The 13,274-nt window shown below is 36.8% G+C and overlaps 1 protein-coding gene across 7 annotated transcripts in view; it reads right to left on the reverse strand.

The window, feature by feature from the left end:
- Positions 1–13,274, reverse strand: part of NPAS3 (neuronal PAS domain protein 3) — a 785,079-nt gene that overhangs the window by 356,091 nt on the left and 415,714 nt on the right. The window lies entirely within an intron of this gene.

The raw sequence follows: 13,274 nt of genomic DNA on the forward strand, positions 1-13,274 counted from the left end.
TACCAAACAGCCAAAGAAGCTGAAAAAATTTCTCATTTATTATATATGGATGATTTGAAACTCTATGGTAAGTCAGAAATAGAAATCCAATCACTGACAAACACAGTCCGAGTATTCAGCACCGATATTTCAATGCAGTTTGGCATGGAAAAATGCACCACTGTATCCATAAAAAGGGGCAAAATCACTGCGTGTGAGGGAATTGAAATGCCCAATGGCCAACTAATTAAATGCAACAAAAATGAAGCCTACAAATACTTAGGCATTCTGCAGTTGGATAACATCAAACATGGAGAAGTAAAAAATATTGTCAGGCGAGAGTACACCAACAGAGTTAGGAAAATTTTGAAATCTAAATTAAAAGGTGGAAATACAATCAAGGCCATAAATACTTGGGCAATACCAGTTATAAGATACACAGCTGGTATAGTTAACTGGACACAAGCTGATTTGGACATTTTGGACCGAAAAACCAGGAAACTAATGACAATGCACTACAGTTTACATCCATGCGGTGACACTGATAGATTATACCTGCCCCGAAAATCAGGTGGCAGAGGATTATTACAAGTGAAGCAAATAGTTGAAGAAGAAAAACATGCACTGGCTGATTATTTAAAAGAAAGTCAAGTTAATCGAAGTAAAGAACAAAAATCTACTGAAGGCCAAACAGACGAAACAAGAATACAGAAAAGATGTGATAAAATCAAGAATGGAGAGTTGGCAGAACAAAGCATTGCATGGTCAATTTCTGGAAAAAATAAAAGATAAAGTGGACAGTGAAAAAACTTGGTTATGGTTAACAACAGATACATTAAAGAAAGAAACAGTTACTAATCCTGGCTGCGCAAAAACAAGCTATCCGAACTAATGCCATTAAGGCCAAAATCAAAAAAATCCTCTGATGATGCCAAATGCAGACTCTGCAAAGAAGTTGATGAAACTGTTGACCACATACTCAGCTGCTGTAAAAAAATCGCGCAGACTGATTATAAATTACGGCACAATTCAGTAGCACAAATAATCCACTGGAATTTGTGCAAAAATTATAATATTAAAACAACAACAAACTGGTGGGAACATAAGCCTGAAAAAATCACCGAAAATCAGATGGTCAAGATCCTATGGGATTTTCGTATACAAACGGACAAAATACTGGCGCATAACACACCAGACAACATATTTTGAGAAAAATAAGGTTACAATCATAGACATCGCAATACCAGGTGATAGCAGGGTCGACGAGAAGGAGTTTCAGTTTCAGTTTCAGTTTATTAAATTTATAAACCGCCCCCTCTCCCCGAGGGGACTCGGGGCGGTGTACAGACAGAAATAAAATATACAATAAACAACAAAAATACAAAACCCCAGACAAACAAGGAACATGAAAAAATTGCGAAATACCAGGACCTAAAAATTAAAATTCAACGATTATGGCACAAACCAGCAGTGGTAATTCCAGTGGTAATCGGCACACTGGGAGCTATTCCAAAAGCACTGGAATTACATTTAAAACAGTTAAAACTTGACAAAATCACCACCAGTCAAATGCAAAAAGCTGCACTGCTTGAATCTGCACGTATATTACGAAAATACGTTATGACGTCCTAGGCCCCTGGGTGGGGCCCGACTAGTAATCAATGCCAAATCCGGTGAAACAACTGGCCGCTGTGATACAATCATAATCTGATATATGACAGTATTTCAGATACAAAGTTATATCTTAAATGCAGGAAGCATTTGCGGGATCGCATTCTACCCCATACATCCCTGCGACCAATCCGCTCTCACAGAGAGGGCCTCCTCCGGGTACCATCCGCTAAACAGTGCGGGCGGGCGGTGCCTAGGAGTAGGGCCTTCTCTGTGATGGGCCCAACCCTCTGGAACGACCTCCCCCCCGATATTAGAACCACCTCTGATCTCCGCTCCTTCCGCAAGAAACTCAAGACCCACCTGTTTCGAGTAGCAGGTCTGGCTTAATTACAACCATAATTGTAACTGCATTTAACATCTATTCAAACCTTCCTGGATGGCTTTTTAAATTTTATATTGGGGTTTTAATGGGTTTTAAAATTGTTCTTAATATTTAATTGGTTTTGGGATTTTATAACAGACCGTGTGTGTGAGTTGTTTATGTTGCATGTCTTATGTCTTATGTCATTTTATTGTTTTGACTACGAATGGTCTGTACACCGCCCCGAGTCCCTACGGGGAGAGGGGGCGGTCTATAAATTAAATAAACTATAAACTATAAACTATAACTCTTCTGCTATGAGACTGAGGACAGTTAGCTACTTCATCCTGCTTCCCACAAAAGGCTGGTTCCGTAGTCTAATCTTCCCAAAACTAGTCCCCTTCGGATGTTCAAAGTTCTATTCTGCGACATATAAACCAGAATACATCAAGGAGCATCAAGTTAGAAAAAGTTGTCATACTGGATAACATTCTAAGAACATACCAGTCTCAAGACTTTATGAAGTCCAAAAAGCCTAGATGGAATGCATGTGTACAACATATATATAGGGTTCAGAATCATCAGATTAAAAAATTTAGGCATACTTTCAGCATATTTGTTATAATAAATGAACCTGGAGAAACCATGAAGATTATAACAGAATCTTATACTTAGCAAGTGATTTCAATATTAAATAAAGGACTATTGTAAATGTCAATTAAGCATTGTATCTCTAAAATAAAGATCATTTCTTAATTAATGGTTGCTATTCAGACCACAAACCTTTTTCAGAGAGAGTAGCCTTCAATATCCTTTGCTCTGCCCAAATAAAACTTTGTTAATGGGTAAAAATTATGACAAAAGGGGGAAAAAAGAAGAAAGTAATATATCAACATATTTGTTCAAGAACCAATTTTTATTCTCCAAACAGCTGGTATATACACACACAATATTTGCTAACCATATGTTACCAAAAAAAATCAATTAATTTTAAAATATGACAAGAGATAGTAAATTTTAACAGTAAAAATGGAATGGATATTTTTAACATACAGTGCAACCCTTCTTCATTTCTATTACTTCTGTTACTTTTAAATAAATTGCATCCTTTAATTGCTGTATTGCAGTCATGGGAATAATCCCACCAGATCTCTGTTTCTCCATTAAATCATATTTGCTTTTCTGTACCAAGAGATCAAACTCATTATGTATCTATCCTATACACTCAGCATTAATGGATAGAGAGTGAAAGCCATGAATTTTATGAACTAATGTTCTTTCTGATTTTTAATGAGGTTTAAGAGGTCCCATTTTAGCAATACTTCAAGTTTTCTCAAGTTCTTCCTCCAGGGTTTCCTTTTGGGCACATATATATTTTAGTAGTGCTTATGAGTTGCATCCCTACTTATGTCACTAGTTAATCATCCAAATAACTGAAACAATAGTACCAAAAATGTATTTTTCCCATTAACACCCTCTTTGAATCAAGTGTTGAATACATTATTAGCGTATTCTTTATCTTTCTGACTGTCTGCCACAGTGTGGAAAGGTTGAGGAGAATACCATCTGAACCCCATGGTATTGAGCTTTCTACCAAGATTTTATATACTGTATCTATTCTTTACAGTTTCATTTATCCTAACCTCAGGTTTTAGAGGTATGGAGAACTCTCAATGGACCCGATACATCTAGGAAGTTGTTCTTCCACACAATCTAGTAAACATTCTACTTCTTCACAAGGCAAAGTGTCCAGTCAAAGTTTTAAGTCTTCATAGCAGCAAATCACCAGTTTCCATCGTCCTCCCCCTTTGTCTTTTTGTAGTACACATTTGCATTCTCAAAATTAATAATGCAGTAATACAATAGCAGAGTTGTAAGGGACCTTGGAGTCTTCTAGTCCCCCTGCCTAGGCAGGAAACCCTATACCATTCCAAACAAGTGGCTAACCAACGTCTTCTTAAAGGCTTCCAGTGTTGGGGCATTCACAACTTCTGGAGGCAAGCTGTTCCACTGATTAATTGTTCTAACTGTCAGGAAATTTCTCCTCAGTTCTAAGTTGCTTCTCTCCTTGATTAGTTTCGACCCATTGCTTCTTGTTCTACCCTCAGATGCCTTGGAGAATAATTTGACTCCCTCTTCTTTGTGGCAACCCCTGAGATATTGGAACACTGCTATCATGTCTCCCCTAGTCCTTCTTTTCATTAAACTAGACAGACCCAGTTCCTGCAACCGTTCTTCATATGTTTTAGTCTCCAGTTCCCATATCATCTTTGTTGCTCTTCTCTGCACTCTTTCTAGGGTCTCCACATCTTTTCTACATCATGGTGACCAAAACTGAATGCAGCATTCCAAGTGTGGCCTTACCAAGGCATTATAAAGTGGTATTAACACTTCACGTGATCTTGATCCAATCCTTCTGTTTATGTAGTCTAGAACTGTGTTGGCTTTTTTGGCAGCTGCTGCACACTGCTGGCTCATATTTAAATGGTTGTCCACTAGGACTCCAAGATCCCTCTCATAGTTACTACTATTAAGGAAGGTACCACCTATACTGCACCTGTGCATTTCACTTTTGTTGCCTAAATGTAGAACCTTACTCTTTTCACCATTGAATTTCATTTTATTAGATAGTGCCCAATGTTCAAGTTTGTCAAGATCCTTCTGTATCTTAAGCCTGTCTTCTGGAGTGTTGGCTATTCCTGCCAGCTTGGTGTCATCTGCAAATTTAATGAGTTCCCCATTTATTCCCTCATCCAAATCATTGATGAAGATGTTGAAGAGTACTGGGCCTAAAACAGAGCCTTGGGGTACTCCACTGCATATTTCCCTCCATGTAGATGCAGTTCCATTGAGGACTACACGTTGAGTGCAGTTGGTCAGCCAGTTACGAATACATCTGGTGGTGAGGCTGTCCAACCCACATTTTTCTACTTTATCTAGTAGTAGGTTATGGGCTACATTATCAAATGCCTTACTGAAATCTAAGTAAACTATATCAACGGCATTCCTCTGGTCCATTAATTTTGTCATTTTGTCCAAGAATGCAATAAGATTAGTCTGGCATGATCTGTTTTTGACAAACCCATGTTGGCTTTTGGCTATTACTTTGTTTGCATTCTCTGGGCCTTTCAGTGATCACATTTTCTGCTGTTTTAGAGTCTCTCTTTTTCTCCTAAAAACTGAGCGCCAGCTTCATTGGTAATAGTCAGAAAATTGTTTCTGAGTTCCAACATTGCAATATATCTTTTATGTCCCTTGCTTCTAGTTGTAACTTATCCACAGAACCTGCCCTCCCAACTGTCTTCTTTATGAAGAATTGCTTCCATATCTGTTTCCTCTTATTTTAACTTAAAACCTCTTGAATAGCTTTTCTAGTAGTCTTCTGTTCCTCATGTGAACAATATATAATTCTTTCCAGCCTCAGGCTTATCTCATTAGTCTTTTCTAATATCAGATATAATTTCTCCATTCTTCGTTCTTTTTATGTCAAAATTCATTTTTTATCCAACTTGCAGCTTCTTAAACTGGACACCCTTAATTTATTGCCTTTTTTAGCTCAGCATTCTTGCCTTGGGATTTGCTTTTTCTTAGGACCTATTCCTGTATGAACATTTCATTCCACAGCCACCTTACAAGTTTTCTCTCCTTCTTGGAAGTTGATTTATGAAAACTTTGATCATGACAATGCTCAATGCCTTGGTTATTCCAGTATGGGATACTTTAAGGTGTGATGCCCCCACCACCCCAGTATTTAAGTTGATTTATATGAATCTGCTTGTCTCATGTGTGTCATTCATCAGTTGTGATGAATTGTCATCAATATGCTGATGTCACTCAGATGCTCTATGCAACTTTGGGTCACACTGGAAATGTCACAGAAAGGCTGTCAGGAACTGAATACGGCCTAATGAACAATGACTAAATCTCTCCAAGACCGAGATGCTCTACATCAGTATGCAGATATCCAGAAATATCATTCCCAGGGTTATCACTCTCAGTAGTTATTTTGGATGGATTATTTTGTGCTTCTCCTGAAGGAGTTGGCACATTCATTGGGGGTCCAGCCTAGAATGAAAGTTATTACTTTACACAGTGTAAACTGTGGCTAGGCTATGGAGTTCATGCTCAACTTTTGTTGGTTTGTCAGCTATGTCTACTTGGGCCAGAATGTCCCGGCATCACTAATTCATATCTTGATCACTACCTTTTTTTGGAATACACACACTTCTATATGGGTCAGCCTTCAGGGATAAACTGAAGATACAATAGTCCAGAATATAGCAATCTGGTAGTTCAATCCTACCAGTGCAGACATCTCTTCTTAAGTCACCACACTGAATGATATATTTCTAGGTCCAATTCAAAATAGTGAACACTGGAAAAAGCCCCAGCAAGTTCAAGATTCCCAAAACCTTGCTATCCTAAAACCCCCACAATGTCCCAGCATGCTACTGCGCTACGATTCTGCTGAGTATTTGCTATAAACGTCTGGCATGATTAGTTTATAACATGTTGATAGGGTTGTGACTTCTTTCCAGGCTGGGTGTTGCACAAAGAGTAGCTGCTGCAAGCAAGTTCAGGCTCTTACTTCATTTATTGATGCTGGTTTCCAAAAAGGACTAAAAACTTCTGTGGCTTTCATTGATTTGACTGTAGCTTATGACATGGAGTGGCTTGATGGTTTGATGTTCAATATGAAGAAAACTACTCTATGTCTTAAAGTAACAAGCCTTCTGAAGAACATGTTAAAAAACCTATTTCGTTAAGAATAGCTTGCCATGGATCAGTTCTAACTCCACTCCTATTTAATGTATATACTAGTGATTTACCAGAAACCAACTCTGAAAAACTTTGCTATGCTGATGATATGGCAATAGCTATCCAAAACAAGAATTTTGAGGAAGCAGAATACATTCTTACTAAGAATGTGAGGTCACTAAGCCTATAATATTATGAGAAGTTGAGGCAAGGCCCAAATATAACCGAAGTATGTGACTTCTACCTAAGCAATCGTACAACAAAGAAAGAATCAAATTTATTGTTTTGTGGAAAGAGAATAAAACACAACTGCCATCCAAAATATCTTAGAATAATCCTTGATCAATTTCTTGCATTTGGAAAACACCTTGAATGGGATGAAAATCGAAAAGCAACTTTAAGAAAATCACAGGAACAGGCTGGGGAGCACAAGCAAAAGCATTGTGTGTAGTGGCATCAGAGGTGGGCTTCACATAATTTAACAAGCGGTTTGCTTAGTGCAGAACTGAAAATGTGAGCGCGCACGTGTACACTTGTTATGCTACTGCACTTTCTGTGAGGCTTCAAACATATGGAGATTTCTTGCATGTGGCTTCCAGCATACCTTCTCAGGCAGCCGTGGTGGGTAGAGTGGGTGAGGCATGGAAATAAGCTAGGCTGTGTGGGCGGGGCGAGAGAGCCAGAGAGTGAGATTTATAGGATGGGATAGTGCCAGGGTGGATGGGCGGGTCCAGCCGGTGGGCAGAACTACCAGTTCAGACAAACCGGTCCAAACCGGCAACAGCCCACCTCTGAGTGCATAATCATTAGTATATTCTGTCACTGAATATTGGACACCTGTATAGGAACAAAGTTGTCATACCAACAAGATTGATGCTCATCTTAATGACACAAGGAGAATAATATCTCATGAATGAAGGCGAATATACTTTTCAACAAAACCACTTTCAGGAATGCAGTTGCCCTAAAAATATAGAGCCACCAGAATAGAATCAGGATAGGCCATGCCATAACTAAGGCAAAAGTCTTTAAGTGGGAAATGGCTAGAGCACGCAATGTTTCTGTAACGTTCTGTAACAAACTATAACAACATATAATTCAAGAAAGTCTCCTCAGGAAATTTCAAGGCACATGGAATGATCGCAACACAGCCACATCAAGAGCAGCTAGATGGTAGTTTCTTTGGACATTGAATTATAACATCAATCCCATTGCAATTCTATGGCCCCACATTATGGTAATTTTATTATGGTTTTAATTTAATTTTTTGTCTCCTATATTGTATTGTCCACATACTCTTAAGTTGTATATCAGTGATTGCATGACCTCTGTAAATGCCATAGGATAAATAAATAAAATAAATAAAAATACTGTTATTTTACAATGAGATAATCTCTAAAGGATCCTTCTGACTAATCAAATACATCTTTCTATTATAAGGAATCCATATAATATGTTTTGATATCTCAAAAGAACTCTTTAAAAATGGCTAAATTCTCTAGAACAGGTGTGCTACACGTTTAATTGTAGTGAGTTTACACCATCCATATTTTGTCAAGCTGCTTCAGAATCATGTTTCAGTATTCTACTTTTTTTCACTTCTGAAAGGCAGTGTTAAAAGACATTTGCAAATACCTTTAGAGCATCTTTGTTGTTCTATTTTACATGAGCAAATAAACACTGAGGCTGAACAGAAGAAAATCTAGTCAATATTCAAGATGCCAAAATCTACATAGAGAAGAATCCCATTAATAAGACATTTCTGTTTCCCATCGCTTCATCCCTTATTTATTTTCAGAATTTCAATATTGTACATCAAAATATCATGGCAAAGATCTAGATAATAGTCTCTAGGATCATTCCCCATGTTTATTATACAAAAAAACAGAAACTACAGATATTCGTGGAAGGAAAACTGGACCCATTAGGTTACATATACAGGAAGCACAGCATCTATATTCTTCAGAATCATTACTGAATATTAAAATTAATTCAATTACATAAATTAAAAAATAGCCAAATAATATTTTCATAAGGGGATTAAATAATAGTTTTATAAATAATACAATCCGAACAACCCTTAAGAAGTAAAGGGGATACAAGGCACCCATAGTAACATTTCAAAAACATCCAGGTGGTGGCAGATATGGTTGGGAATTGTCTATTACTAGTTTCAAAGATCTGCTGGCCTTGCACTAGGAAGCAGAAAGTTTGTTGGAGAAATTTGTTTAGGTTTTTTTTTAATCCCCAAATTCATTCCAGTTTTCCATTAGGTCTTAAGGAAGATAATTTTACTACACTAGGTCCAGAAATGCCAGTACCTTCCCTTTTTAAAGAATATGGGAAGTAAGAGGGCACTGGGTTCAGAAAATTTAATAGCATCTTCAATCTACCATAGAGCGTGCCTCTTTCCTTTCTAAGGTTAGGCACTGATAGCAGAGGACCAATGGCGATGGAAACTTTTATTATCATAACCAGAAGACAAGAATTGGATCCAAAGAAATGTGTTCTATGATTCAGAATTGCCTAAAGTATCACATGTTCTGCTTCTATCTAATTATCATATACACCCACATATAAGCCCATCTGCAGATAAGCCGACCCTCAAATTTTTCACCATGAAAAATATGCTAATCACAGATAAGCTGATCTGCATTTTTTCATAGTATTTCGCTTAAAATTTTGAGGGTCAGCTTATCTGCAGATGGCTTATTCACGAGTATATACAGAAAATACCGGTACTTAAAAAGAAGCATTGCTATGTATATTTGCAGATAAACCCATCTATGGATAAGCCAAGCTTATTTTTTGGCACCTAAAACTTTCAGCATGTCTACAAATATATATGGCATCTGCTAAATAATTTGAAAATTAAGATACACATTACATTTACAATGTCTAATTTATGTGTTATTTCTGAAAACTGAGATTTTTTTAGAAAGGAAGTATGCATCCAGAAATTATAACATTTTAATCATTCTAAAATAATATTCCCAATTTCTATCCCATATAAAATCTGTTTTTTGAGGAAATAATAAATGATTTTACACTGTCAATGTTTTAAGTAATCAACAGATGTTTGCAGGGCAAAATCAACACCTAATGAAGTTTCCATAAACGCAGCATTGTTGATGTAGCAGGGAATAAGAAAATCAAAGAGGCTGCAAATAGTTCCCATTTCTATTCCTTAGGTCTGATGTAATATAGATTTGATTATGGAAATCTCAATTCAGACAGTATCAACCACTGCTGAAAATATATGTACCATGGTGGCCACATAAAACACAGGTTTAAAAGGGTGCTACATCAAGTCTGTATTTAAAACTATTTTAAATTTGAATCTTGGAAGAGAGAATACAACAAGGAAACAGGTAAAACCAACAGCAGGAGTCGGCAATTAATATTCCCAGGGGCCACATGAGAAACTGGGACTGTTGTGGAGGGCTGCCACCATTACTGCCGCTGCAGGGCAGACAGGGACCATCAAAAGAGCCGGTTGTGGCCTGTGGTTGTAAAATGCCCAGAACTGCCCTATAATGTTCAATAAATATATTAATCCTGAGCAGAAACGACAACATTTCTGCAGCAACTTGGAAAAGAAAACGTGCCCTTAATTAATCCAAACCATACTACTTAGGCTAGGGTTCCTCAAACTCTTCAACTCATTAATCCTTTCAAGAGGTTTCAGATTGTTCATTGATTCCCACTCTTTCATTATATGAATATAATTTAATAAATGCTACTTTAACTAATAGTACTATGAACAACAACAACAACTGTTGGTCTCATCAACTCTTAGGGTCCATATTGACCACTTTGGAAATCCTAATCCAGATAAAATGAAACTGTAATTTTTTCTATAAGAAGAGTTAAGCCATGTTTGAAAAGCAAGATGATGCGTTGAGTAATGACCACAGTATATAAAATCCAATTTATGTCTCATATAAATAGAGGTTTTATATGCACAATATAAACTTTGGGGTTTTATAGCAGTTTTATTATGATTTTTCATGGGACCACATCCTAGAATGAAATAAATAGGCAGATGCAGATATAGCATTGTAAAGAAATCAAATATATGTATGTCTTTCTCTTACATTCAGACTGCCTTTCAAATGCCATGAAAATTATCATTAAAAAGAACAGAGGGGAAATTTCAAGATTTGAAGGGATACAGTATCAAATAATACTTTAAGTCTCCCAGAGTTACCCTATGCAAAGATGAGTGGCAAATAAATTTAAATAAACAAAAAAATAAGTACAATATTTGTTTGTGATGAATTTCTATTCCATTTTGTATTATAAGACAGCTTACAATAATTAAAAATCCATGTATGTATGTATGTATGTATGTATGTATGTATGTATGTATGTATGTATGTATGTATGTATTTGTGTTACAACCCCTGGTATGCCCAAATATGGGAGGGAGCTCACTACTCCCTCTTTCTGTCATTCGGCTCATCACAGAAAACCATCCAGACAGAAACCCATATTTTTATTTTTAATGTTGCCTTTTTATATTTGTGTTGTATTTGTGCTGATAAATAAATAAAGGAGACTAGTATGGATCCATTTCAAGCTATTTAGCTCTCATCAGCTAGCCATACCCTTACAGGGATTCGAACCAGGGCTGTATTGCATATTAGGCCGATGTAATTGCCACTAAGCCACAGGCTCTCCTCCTTTATCAGCTAAGCCAGGGAAATAGGTCTGTATTTGTGTTACAACCCCTGGTATGCCCAAATATGGGAGGGAGCTCACTACTCCCTCTTTCTGTCATTCGGCTCATCACAGAAAACCATCCAGACAGAAATGTGTCTGTGATTATATATATATAATCAGAATGACCAATTCAGAATTGTACTGTAAATTCCAGTTCTCATAGGTGTGCCACAATGCACATGCAAGGTCAGAATACATTGCAATACTGCTTTCACTTTAACCCCCTTGCTTCCCCCCCACCTGTGCTTTCTGTCAACTAGAGAAGGAGCTTTAAAACTGCCTCTTAATATGAACCTGTTCCCTGGTGATCTAAGTAACTAAAGAAGTCAATAATACGAGATGTAGCTCATGAGATAGTCGTTATCCAAGCCATTTAGAGTTTTAACACATGACTGGCTCTATATAAAATGCTGATTTTGACTATATAACTATATATGGTTTATGTTTACACTTGTTGAAAAACACTCTTTCATAGGAATCTTCTCAAGTTTTAAGAGTTTCAGGAATGGCACTTGGTTTTGCTACCATTGGCACTATGTCTGAATGGGCACCCCCTCCCCTTGTGTGTGGGATGGCTCCATTTTCTTGCATTTTACCTGCACACAAAACCATTCAGGAAGCACTTACTGTGGAAACTGATTAATTTGCTGAGATGGATTTTATTGCTATTCTTTCTTTATATTAATATGTTTTCATTGTGGATTTTTTTAAAAAAAACCATTTATGCTCAATTGTAATTTGCTTCCATATTAATTGTTTTATTATCACTAGCTACCTTGGCTAAAGTCATTAGTATTAGCTATCGTGTGCTCAAATTTAGTGGAATGAGAGGATAGTAATTCAACAAACAAACTATTTCCAGGAGGAGAATTGTTCTGGGACAATTATTTACAAGGACTGTACAATGTATTCCACAGTTCATGCATAGTTCAGATAGACACCTTATACTTGCTCCCTGGGAAATCCAATATGCAGATTCTTGTAGAAATTCACGTTATTAAGATGCACTTTTTAAATAATAGAGATGGGTGGATGGTTGGATAGAAGATAGGAAGGAGGGGAAGAGAGATAGCAAAAGGAGGAGGGAGGAGAGAAAGAGAAAAGAGAGAGAGAAAGCAAGAAAGCAAGAGAGAGAAAGAGAAGGAGGGAGGAAGCATAAATTTTCATCTTTGGTTACTAGAGTGCTTCTTTTAGTCCTCACTCATAGCATCTTGTTTATCAACTCAAGCCTTGAAAAGAAAAGCACTGGGAAGGAGCCTGTTAAACATGCTGTTCTAAATAATATTCAAAAAATCAAAGCATCTTTTAATTTTCTCTGTTTTCCTCAAAGAGGGGAATGCATCACATATGTTGCAACCTCTATATTGTATTTAGTTGTGTAATAAATTCATTTACTCCTACCTCTGTACTTAGGTTTCATGATAATTGCCTAGAATCTAGATTGCAAATAGGAACATTATCTTTGTGTCCCACTTTTATTCATAATTTCAAACAACTTTCTGAATGGTTATTTCTCTTACTTAGCAGTCATAATGTATGGTATACCAAAGTAATATTTTACAGACACAGGAAACACGCCAACATAAATAATATCTTGGTTTTTAAGCACCATTGTACTTTTGCCACATGTGTAGTCATTAGCAAGGTTATGGTGGTGTATAAAATCATAATCATCCAAAGATCAACACTTCATAATGTCTACAATTTAAGTAGCAGTACAGTAAACCTCACTTGATTGTTTTACAGTATAACATTCTAAGATATGCCTTTTGGTTTAAGACATTCAAAATGCAACATTTAAATATGCAGAATTATCTTGAGTTGTTCATATGTGAAC

This window comes from Natrix helvetica, assembly GCF_964273705.1.
Source record: "Natrix helvetica genome assembly, chromosome: 1".
Lineage (NCBI taxonomy): Eukaryota > Metazoa > Chordata > Lepidosauria > Squamata > Natricidae > Natrix > Natrix helvetica.